Source organism: Pinus tabuliformis, chromosome X (genome assembly GCF_031772625.1).
Source record: "Pinus tabuliformis cultivar Carrire ecotype Pingquan chromosome X, CPIR1, whole genome shotgun sequence".
NCBI classification, from domain to species: Eukaryota; Viridiplantae; Streptophyta; class Pinopsida; order Pinales; family Pinaceae; genus Pinus; species Pinus tabuliformis.
In genome coordinates, this window is record NC_142308.1 from 896,622,534 (window position 1) to 896,633,867 (window position 11,334).

Below are 11,334 nucleotides of genomic sequence, written 5' to 3' on the forward strand. Positions count from 1 at the left end.
TAGGTGACCTCTACGTCCACAGAAATATCTGAGCTTGAGCAAGGGTTGGCGATCATTGAGTGTCACTAGGTGGCCGCTACATCCATGGAAATATCTGAGCTTGATCAAGGGTCATTGGGTGGCCTTACGTCCATGGAAATATCTGAACGGTCAGGCACTTATTTGACTAGTTGACCTAACCCTTGCGACTATTTAGTAATGTGTAATGTATTATAAAGTAAGTGTTTAATGCTTATTATGAATTACTGAATATGGATATTTACGGACCATTTAATTTATATAAATGTACTCATTACTCTTGATATTTTAAATAAAACATTTAAAATCTAATTAAAAATAAAATAAATTATTATAATTATTTTTTAATTAAAACAAAATAAAAATATTGTGAAAATATGTTTGATATTAACCATCATATCTTAATAAGATATATCGAGAAATACGATCACAAGAGTTTAGAAATTTTCTTATAGATTTATGTGGATTCAAGATATGTTAATCTAATGATAAGAAAGTCAAAGTAAGAGAGAGGTTTTAATACCTAATTTTGAAATTAATAAGATTTTTCATATATTTTTTATTTTTAGAAATTAATAAAAATTATATTAGGAATGTTTTTTTTTCTTTATAATTTTCTTTTAATTAATACATATATGAGTTTATTTGGGTTGTGCATGTATCATGAGAGGAGGCTTGGGGGCTTGTTCCCACCACCTCACCCATCTGATCATTATTAAATGAATGACGCATGATGTGTCCTAGGTATGCTATCACATGTAGTCACCCCAGAGCTAATAAATATGGTCGTGGGGGTGATGTTTTATGTTTTGGTTTGGGAGGTGGAGATGGACGGCTATCCTAGTCACAAGGTCGAGGAGTCAACCTCACTATAGATAGCCCTCTCGATTGTCTTCAACATGGTAAATTATTGGGTTAATTTTGTCCCTAGTCTATGCTCTATGAGGGAGTTTCCCTGTTTGGTGCTAGATAAGTTGGGGGGCGGGGAGGGGTGCGGCGCGTATCTTGAAGTTCTATGGCGTGGTGATTTTTTAGGTTATTTCTATCCTTGGTATGTGCTTTATTAGGTGGTTTTTGTGTCAGGTGCTAAAGAAGTGGTTGGAGGGTGGTGCCTATAGTATCAAGAGAGGAATTTGGTGATGGAATCGTGCTTTTGGCTTCTCGACCTCAGGTGTGGTAAGAGAAAGGAGGTCCTATCAACCAAGTACTAAGTCGAGGAGGAATTCTTAGCAGCAGAAGTCGAAGACGTTAGAGAAGGGTCCCGTATCTTTGGTGTAGTCACGCGAACTGGTGGCCAACATTTGAATTCAATGATGGAGGTTATCATTGGCGTTGAATGGGGTGTGTGAGAATTGGTTTGCTAGTATAACTTTCTCATCTTTTATTTTCTTGTCCTAGAACTTACCTTTATTGTATTAGTCATGTTAGTGTCAACCCATCCTTTGTTGTGGAGTATACATTTATGATGGGTCTTGGGCTTAGTCTCGTTTGGGTTGAGTCTTGGGTGTTTAGAATCTACGTGGGTAAGGGCCTTCTAATGTCGAGTCCATGGAAGGGAGTTGCCATTTTCACACCCTCTAGAACTCGCGCAAGCTAGTACAATTTACATAAGCTGAGTATTTCTTGGTGGTGGGGTTTGGTTGTTATTTTTATTTTATACTTAATAGCGATGACAGTCTTAGAGTACAATTCCAACCCTGGAAGGTTTGAAAATGGGGCTCACAAGTCTGGTTCTAGGTATTATATGTCTTGTGAAGGTGCTAAAATTTTGTTGCTCTCTCCTCTAGTTTGAGGTCGGGTTGGGTTGGTCTCTTGTCATTTTCCTCGTCATGGTAAACTAAATTTTTGTTTTAAGTGTTACCCCATCCTTTTAGTGTAACGTACACAAACCCATCATTTTTTTTTTAAATAATCACTCAAGTTGACTGATATGTAACTTATGAAAAGTACCTGGTAAATTTATTATTATATTTTGTTAGAGATTCCTCTTATGGATATAACTATTTTTCATGCTTGATTACTGAGGACATCATTATATACCAAAAAACAATTTAATTCTTCAATGAAATGTTGTTCCCACCATTTGATAATGCCAATTCATGGTTAGGTTTCAAAGTATGAAGTTTAATCACTTGTTCTTTAAACACCTCATATTATATGGCTCTAGTGTCCTCTTCTTAGAGTGTTTATATTACACACTATACACATATGTGCCATGTCCCTGTTTCCCCAATCTGCTTGATATATATATATATATATATATATATATATATATATATATATATATATATATATATTGTTAGTGGTTGTGAACCCATGAGTCTAGTGTCGATTACATTGGTGTTTGATTAACAATGATATTTTATTTGTTAAATAACCTTTGACATTTCATTTCCCAAACATGAGGCTCAGAACCTTCACAAAGTTTAGGTTATTTTTTAGTGTTGTCTTGTCGGGACACCTGTATTCATCCAGGCCGTCAATATCTCACCGAGTGATTGAATGATATGGAAGACTCTGTGAGGGAGTTAGGAAACTACCCGTCCTAGTCCTGACTTCAACACTCATTTGGTCATGCTCCCATTGGAAAAACCATCTACAACATGTTACATAATCCAACATTTTTTGCATTTCTAGGTACCTAATTAGTCCAAATCATTCTCGGTTTTTTTCTATTTAGACCTAAATGAGGAGTACCCTCCATTTACCTTGCTCCACTAGAAATGGCATATTTCCACCAAGGGTTTGGATATGGCAATACATTTTATGGGTTTTTCCCTCTCAACGAATAACCAATGCGACTCCAGGTAACTCTCAACCTTATTGGTTATCCTTCCGTTATTCTAAGCTATTTGTCGTTAAGGTTAATAATTGTTCTACTGTTGTTATGAATAGGGGTTTTTCAGCTACAGGAATAGCTTATGTACTAAGGTAAACAAAGCCAAATTAACTTCTTTTGTTTCTTCTGAGTAATTAGGTATTCATAACTTTTCAAGCACGACTGACACTTATCTTCAGTTTTTGATCTGATTAAGAATATTAGTTTTTTTATGCTAAGATCCTCCTTAGATTATAAACAAAATGCTATTCGTGTGCTTAAGGATTCATGTGTTTATTGCAAGTGAAAATGAGGTTTTATGTTAATTTTTTGAGAAATTTAACATTAATAAGAAAATTGAACAACATCATATAAATGTATAAAACATCACCAAAAACACATCACATCAGGAACATGATGGAGTTCACCCCTCCTAGGCTACATCTCCTTCGTCCAGCTTCCAATTGCTTGGGCCTCTCTAGTATTCTCAAATATGTAAAACGATGTGTTTACAATGTTCAAATGCTTCTATAACCTCCTCTAATGAGTCCAAAATCTCCAAAACTGGCCATATAGCCTCATTCTGCTCCTAGTTTGGTCAGAACTGAAGAAGTTATGAGTTCTCAAATCATTGGCAATAATTGCACCACAAACTCCACCAAATCGACACCGAACCTACAAATTTGCGTCCAAATCCGCTAACGGAGTGCCAATTTACCCAATTTCCCAGAGAAATTAGCGGAGTATTAATTTGCCCACTAAGCCCTTAACTGCGGAAATTTGGGTCACATAGGGTGCATCGGACCGGGGGGTCAGGCTCTTAACTCCGACCCTCGTCCAATACACTAACTACCAAAACTTTGCAGAGACATTCACATATGGCAGTCATCCTGACGATTTTCCCCAGCGATCAAGCGGTAGTAGTGACATAACTATGGCTGGCCCCATGCGGGCTAACTCGTTCTCTAAACTCAACGTTGAAATAGTTTAAATAATTCATGTGATCATAAGGGTTAAGAACCACGATGCATGATGTGTTGGTAAAGCCTTTGTATTAACATTGGGAGGTCACGGGTTCAACCCCCACTGCCTCTGTTAGGACAATAAAAAACTTTTGGTGGCCTCCCGGGCTACCACGTGGCAGCCTCCGACTGGGCCACGTGTCAGTGGATGGTTGGTCACCCCACAAACCAAAGAAACTCACGGAATTTCAACGAATGAAAAGAAACCACTTGTGAGCACCCCATTCGCCGAAGGATTCTGTTGACCAAGTCAACATCCACATAACCTGCCATGTCACACCACGTCAGCAGTACCGATTGCTGACTAGGTTGTCCTTTTTTCTAAAAATTTGCATGTTTAGGAAAGTGAACAAAACTCGTTTTTGGAGTCATACAGAGTCTGTTTTGTGAAAAATGAGTTGCATCAAATTTAGGATGACAAGCACTACGCAGTTGTCTAGGTTCTGCACCAATCCAACAACTTTGAATTTTGAGCTATTTTTTGAGCATCTGATCATTCCTCCCCACTGGAAGCCTTTTGGACCTAAAAAGATCACTTTCAACTGTCTAGCAGGTGAGGGTACAGTACCATCACCTTTCTAATCTCGATCCATTTAGCCTTTGAAGGATTTTTTCCCTTGAGCCCCACTCGAAGGTAATCCACATTCCCTTGTTTCGAGGACCTTGTTCTTTTGTCAATAATGGTGTCTTGTTGTAGTTCATCAAGTTATTTAGGAGGAAAATCCTCTATGGAAGGAATTTGGACATTTTCTCCTTGATCTTCAATCAACGGAGACTCATACAACCTAAGTTATCAACATCAACAACAACATAAATTTGCATATATGAAGGCAAATCCAACTTGAAGGCATTGTTACCAATATTTTCTAAAATTATGAATGGACCATATGTGATTGGTTTCAGTTTATTATTGATGTAGGAGCATTTAGCTCAACATCATTATTGTGTTCTAGTAGACATAGGGGGTCTTGTGTTTCAAGGAAGTTGGTTTCCTAAGTATTGAATTAATGTAATTATTTAATGTTTTGAGTGATTTTAATGAGAATAGGATTTAATTGAATATTATGAGGCATAATGATGATTGTTTGATAGCCTATCAGGAATAGAGATTACCTGGGGAGCGAACAATAGACAACAGAAGAACAGCTAGGGTTGCAGGTTTCTGAGTAACATGGAGGTGCGCAAAGGGGGGAGCTCCACTCCCTCCTACAGGCAAGCATTGGCCAATAGAGGCAAGAAACCTTTAGAATCTGTCAGAGGAACTTCAGGAAACAGGGACAAGAATCTGGAAGAGGATCAGGAAGTTACCAAACCAAGAGAGGACAACAGCATGAAAGATAAGGAGGAAGAAGACAAAAAATACGGATCAGAAAATAAGGCACAGAAGGGGCCCTACAAACCCAATGCAGAGGTCACTCCCAGAGTTGTTTTAAATGATCCTGCCCTACAGGCGCACAGAGATCACATGCAGACCTATGATATCATTTGTAAATTCATGGGATTATGGCCCACTGAAAAGGCACTACAAACATGGATCAAATATCATTGGAAACCGAAAGGAAGCATTGACCTACACCTTGAGTCAAAGGGTTTCTTCATTGTGGTCTTCACAAATATTGAGGATAAAGATAGAGTGTTTGAAGGAGAACCCTACTTCTTTGCAGCATCGAGCCTCTACATGCGGTTGTGGATGATGAATTTTGTTCTGGAGAGAGAGACTTTCACCTCGATGCCGGTCTGGGTAAGACTCTACTCCCTACCTCTTGATTACTGGCAAGCAGAATCATTATCTGCCACAGGAAATAAACTAGGATGTTATGTTAAAGCCTCTGAAGCTACCAGAAGGGGAAAATACACCTCCTTTGCAAGAATATGTGTTGAGATGGATCTATCAGGAGCCCTACCAGACGAGGTCATTTTGGAAGTTTTTGATGAAGAATGGGTGCAAACAGTAGATTACGAACATATTCCCTTTAGATGTCGCAGATGCCATGAGCATGGGAACCTTTTTAGAGACTGTCCCCTCAACAAAATAGAGAACAAAGATAAACCAACCACTATGAAAGATACTGAAAGCTTTCATAAAGTGGGACACAGAGGAAAAGGAGGCAAAAGGGGACCAAAACAACAACAAACAGAAAAACAACAGGCCAATCTAAACAGGTTCCAAGTTCTTGAAGAAGAGGAGGGATTATTAAAGGAAGATCAGGTTATGGAAGGAAGTTCAGAGGAAAAGGAGAAAGAAGAGAATAGGGAACAAGCATGGGATGCTACTAAACAGAAAGAAATAAGACTGAATGATGAAGAACTGGAGATGGATCAAGAAATGATTCAAAGTGAGATGGAAACTGAGGATCAGGAACTGCAGGAAATTCTGGATAGAGAAAACCTAGATCTAGAAGGATTCTTGAAACAGGGAACTATGGGAGGGGTAGACTCATTACCTCAAGAAGATTTCAACAGAGTAAAATAGCTGTTCCTATGGAAAACTTAGGACAAAGGGATGGAAAATCAAAACAACATCAAAATATCGGGCAATGAAGGAGTGAAATCTATGAAAACTACACCAGGACTAGCTCCTAGATACCCAGGAAAGAAAAGAGGAAGAAAAAAGCAGAACGAGCTACTAATGGAATGTGGAAAAATAATGATTGATTCAGGTAAGATGAAAGACCTATCTAGTTACTCCTTTACAAATCTTTAATGATGAAGTTCACATCTTGGAATATCAGAGGTTTAGGTAATAAAAGGAAGCAAAGATTACTTAGCAATAGAATGAAACAAGAAGCTCCGGATATGATATTTATCTAGGAAACTAAATGTTCCATTCAAAAAATCAAAGAACTTAATAGTAAATGGCTCAAAAATATGAGTTTCTTGAAATTAAAGCAGGTAATACAGTTGGTGGCATACATTAAAGCAGATAATGTACACCACAATTTTATATAAATATTATTGTCTTACAAATAATGTTACACTTTGTTAATAAGCTTAATTCAATTAATAGACAAAACAATGTTACAGTTTATTAATAAGCTTAATCTAATTAATAGGTGAGTCGAGATTTTTTAAAATTATAATTCTAACTTATTTTTGTAAAGATTAAGTATTTCGAGATTTTCAAGATATTGAATTTTTTATATATTAAAAACACTTTATAAATCAGAAAAATTATAATATTCCCCCCAAAAAAAGCATTTTACGTATTAGTTATACGAGACCTGATTAATATATTTTTCTTGTCAAAAAGTTTATAATCTGTTTTAACATTTTTAAATTAGAATTACAATAAATTTTTAAATTTTTCAAAAGGTATATTATTTAATTTAGAAATATTATTATAAGAAAATTAAATATAATTTATAATAATTAGAAATATGAAAATAAGTTAAATATATATAATAATAATTTTTTGTTTATATAGTGGAAGTATAATTGTAAAAGATTAATATTTTCTAAAGCAATTAATTATATTAATAAGTTTGTCTATTTTAGAATAAGATTTGAGTTTTAATTTAACTATTAATAATTATTAGGTGGATGATAAATATTTAACCTGCAAAATATTCTAAAATATTTATAGTAATATAAAAACAATAAAGATTTAGATTTATCTCCAAAGTAATAATGTCATTTTTGTTCTTTAATTAAATTGATTAATTAAAAAATGTCATATAAACAAGTGTAATATGAAGTGAGTTATGATATTTTGAGCATGTAATATTCATAAACCATGGAATTTGGTCCATGGTATTGAAACAAAACCTATTTACAATTCCAAAACCTCCATGGTCTAATCTAGGAGTAAATGTCCATAAACAAAAATATTGTTCCATATATTTTTAAAGATATAAATGTCTAACTTATATATTAGTTTTTTAATAATTAATAATAATAACAATAATAATTTATAATAAAATTATAATTTACTTAGGTTTTATGATTTTATTTTATTGTTTTTCAGTGGTTCACGGACACCCACAGTCACTGGCAGTCACTCGGTGGACACTGGCGTCCATAGAAATATCTGAGCTTGATCAAGGGTATCAAGTGGGACTAGGTGGTCGTCGGTGGACACTGGCGTCCATAGAAATATCTGAGCTTGATCAAGGGTATCAAGTGGGACTAGGTGGTCGTTACGTCAATCATTGGCAGTCACTGGGTGGACATTGGTGTCCACGGAAATATCTGAGCTTGATTAAGGGTATCAAGCAGGACTAGGTGGCCATTACGTCCACAAAAATATCTAAGCTTGATCAAGGGTATCAAGCCCTGCGGCCAATAGCTAAGCCTAACCTCAAGGGCTTTGGGAAGAATTGACCCTCTGACCTCTCGAACAGCAAGGCACTTATTTGACCAATTGAACTAACACTTGGGGCTATTTAGTAATGCGTAATGTATTATAAAGTAAGTGTTTAATGCTTATTATGAATTATTGAAAATGGATATTTACGGACCATTTAATTTATATAAATGCACTCATTATTCTTGATATTTTGAATAAAACATTTAGAATCTAATTAAAAATAAAATAAATTATTATAATTATTTTTTAATTAAAATAAAATAAAATATTGTGAAAATATCTTTGATATTAACCAGCATATCTTAATTATATATATCCAAAAATACTATCACAAAGAGTTTAGAAATTTTCTTACAGATTTATGTGGATTCAAGATATGTTAATCTAATGATAAGAAAGTCAAAGTAAGAAATAGATTTTAATACCTAATTTTGAAATTAATAAGATTTTGCATATAATTTTTACCTTTTAGAAATTAATAAAAATTATATTAGAAATGATTTTTTCTTTATAATTTTGTTTTAATTAATACATATATGAGTTTAGTTGGGGTGTGCATGCATCATGAGGGGAGGCTTGGGGCCTCACCCATTTGATCATTATTAAATGAATGAGGCATGATGTGTCCTAGGTATGCTATCGCATGCAGTTACCCAGGAGCTAATAAATATGGTCGTGGGGGTGATGTTTTATGTTTTGGTTTTGGAGGTGGAGATGGAGGGCTACCCTAGTCACAAGGTCGAGAAGTCAACCTCACTATAGATAGCCCTCTCAATTGTCTTCAACATGGTAAATTATTGGGTTAATTTTGTCCCTAGTCTATGCTCTATGAAGGATTTTTCCTGTTTGGTGCTAGATAAGTGGGGTGTGGGGAGGGGAGGGGAGGGGCCTATCTTGAAGTTCTATGGCATGGTGAATTTTTAGGTTATTTCTATCCTTGGTATGTGCTTTATCAAGTGGTTTTTGTATCAGGTGCTAGAGAAGTGGTTGGAGGATGGTGCCCATAGTATCAAGAGAGGAATCTGGTGATGGAATCATGTTTTTGGCTTCTGTACCTCGGGTGTGGTAAGAGAAAGGAGGTCCTGTCAACCTAGTACTAAGTCGAGGAGGAATTCTTAGTAGCAGAAGTTGTAGACGTTAGAAAAGGGTCTCATATCTTTGGTGCAATCATGCGAACTAGTGGCCAATATTTGAATTCAATGATGGTGGTTAGCATCGGTGTCGAACAAGGTGTGTGAGAATTTGTTTGATAGTATAACTTTCTCATCTTTTATTTTCTTGTCCTAGAACTTATCTTTATTGTAGTAGTCATGTTAGTGTCAACCGGTCCTCTGTTGTGGAGTATACATTTATTATGGGTCTTGGGCTTAGTCTTGTTTGGGTTGAGTCTTGGGTGTTTAGAATTTATGTGGGTAAGGGACTTCTAATGTCGAATCCATGGAAGGGAGTTGTCATTTTCACACCCTCTAGAATTCACACAAGCTAGTGCAATTTACATAAGTTGAGTATTTCTTGGTGGTGGGATTTGGTTGTTATTTTTCTTTTATCCTTAATAGTGATGAGAGTCTTAGAGTACAATTCCAACCCTGGAAGGTTTGAAAATGGGGCTCACAACTCTAGTTCTAGGTATTATATGTCTTGTGAAGGTGCTAAAATCTTGTTGCTCTCTCCTCTAGTTTGAGGTCGAGTTGGGTTGGTCTCTTGTCATTTTCCTTGTCATGGTCATCTCAATTTTTGTTTTAAGTGTTACCCCATCCTTTCAGTGTAACATACAATATTTTTTTAAATAATATCATTAAGTTGTTTTGAATAGTTTTATCTTATAAAATAATGTATATGATGATTACAATGACACGATATGACAAGATATCAAGAGGAATAAGAAGGGTTTGAATTTTTTCTTTACAAAAGCAGACAATTTAGGTTGCAGGGCTAAAGGGCATCATGCCCTCCCCTTGTTTTATTGTGCTCTTCATACTACCATTCTCTTAGTTCCTACAAAATGCATGAACGTGAAGTGGATTTTCCTATAGACCCCCTTGAGGGCCAAAACATTTGGAGATCTCTACCCTCGATCTCACAAATCGTGATTGACCATGCATATGGTTCAAAAGCATTAGTTTGTTAGAATAGAAGTATTTGACAGGATTTGTAGGTGAAGGACAAAGGGATAAGTAGAAGGTGTTTTCCTCCACTTCGAGATGGCCTCTTGAAATAATGTCTAGCTCTACCCCAAACAATTCCTCTTGAAAGAGACAAAACTACCTATCCCCCTTCCCCGGATTTAACTTGTTGGCCAACAACAACTCCTTCTTCTCCAATAGTTGCTACAGACTAAGTCTTCTTATATCTTTATAGTAGATCTCTCTGACTGGGTTGTCCCTTTTTCCATCAATCTTCTAACTCATCTCTCGGATTCTGGTGTAGCCTTCTCACACCGAACATGATAAGTGGAGGCAATGAAAACCATAGCCTCTGGTTTCTCTCACCTCCACATGTTGATGACCCACCAAGACAGAAGAACAAATGCATTAAAAGAAATATTGAGGAGCCTTCCCTAATTCTAGGCAAGGATGTGTAGTTGAATGAATCTCAATTTGGAAAAAGTGGTTTTGGGGTGTTTTTCTAGCAGAAGAATGCCCATGGTTGTTCTGCATAGTATATAGAGAAAACAAAATTTTCATCTCTAAGATATGCCCTTAAATGATTGACATGAGCCAATGGTTGGATGGGTAGGCTAACAAAGACACAAGAGGATGCTCAGGGACTCTTGAATGATGAATGGTTATAGTGATCTTAGGAACTATATCTAAAACCATAGACAACATATTTTGATGTGAAATTGGAATAACATGTGCTAATACTCATTGGGTTCGACTGCCAGGACTTTCCCCAATCTTCTAGTCTAAGGATGTCTTCGAGGAAAATGGGAAAAAACAGGGATTTTTTATGAAACAAAGTATACTTTTTAGTAAACATGTTATTTGGTCATGATATGAATTTTGGTAGGACTAAACCTCACCAAATCTCTTCTAGATTCTATTTCCATCAACTAAGGGACATTGAAGCACCAATAAAGTTTATATTATGAGGGGGTCACATACAAGTGCAATTGTTTCCATACACATAGACATTTAAGTAAGGATTGTTCAATAGGGAAGTCTAGTAAG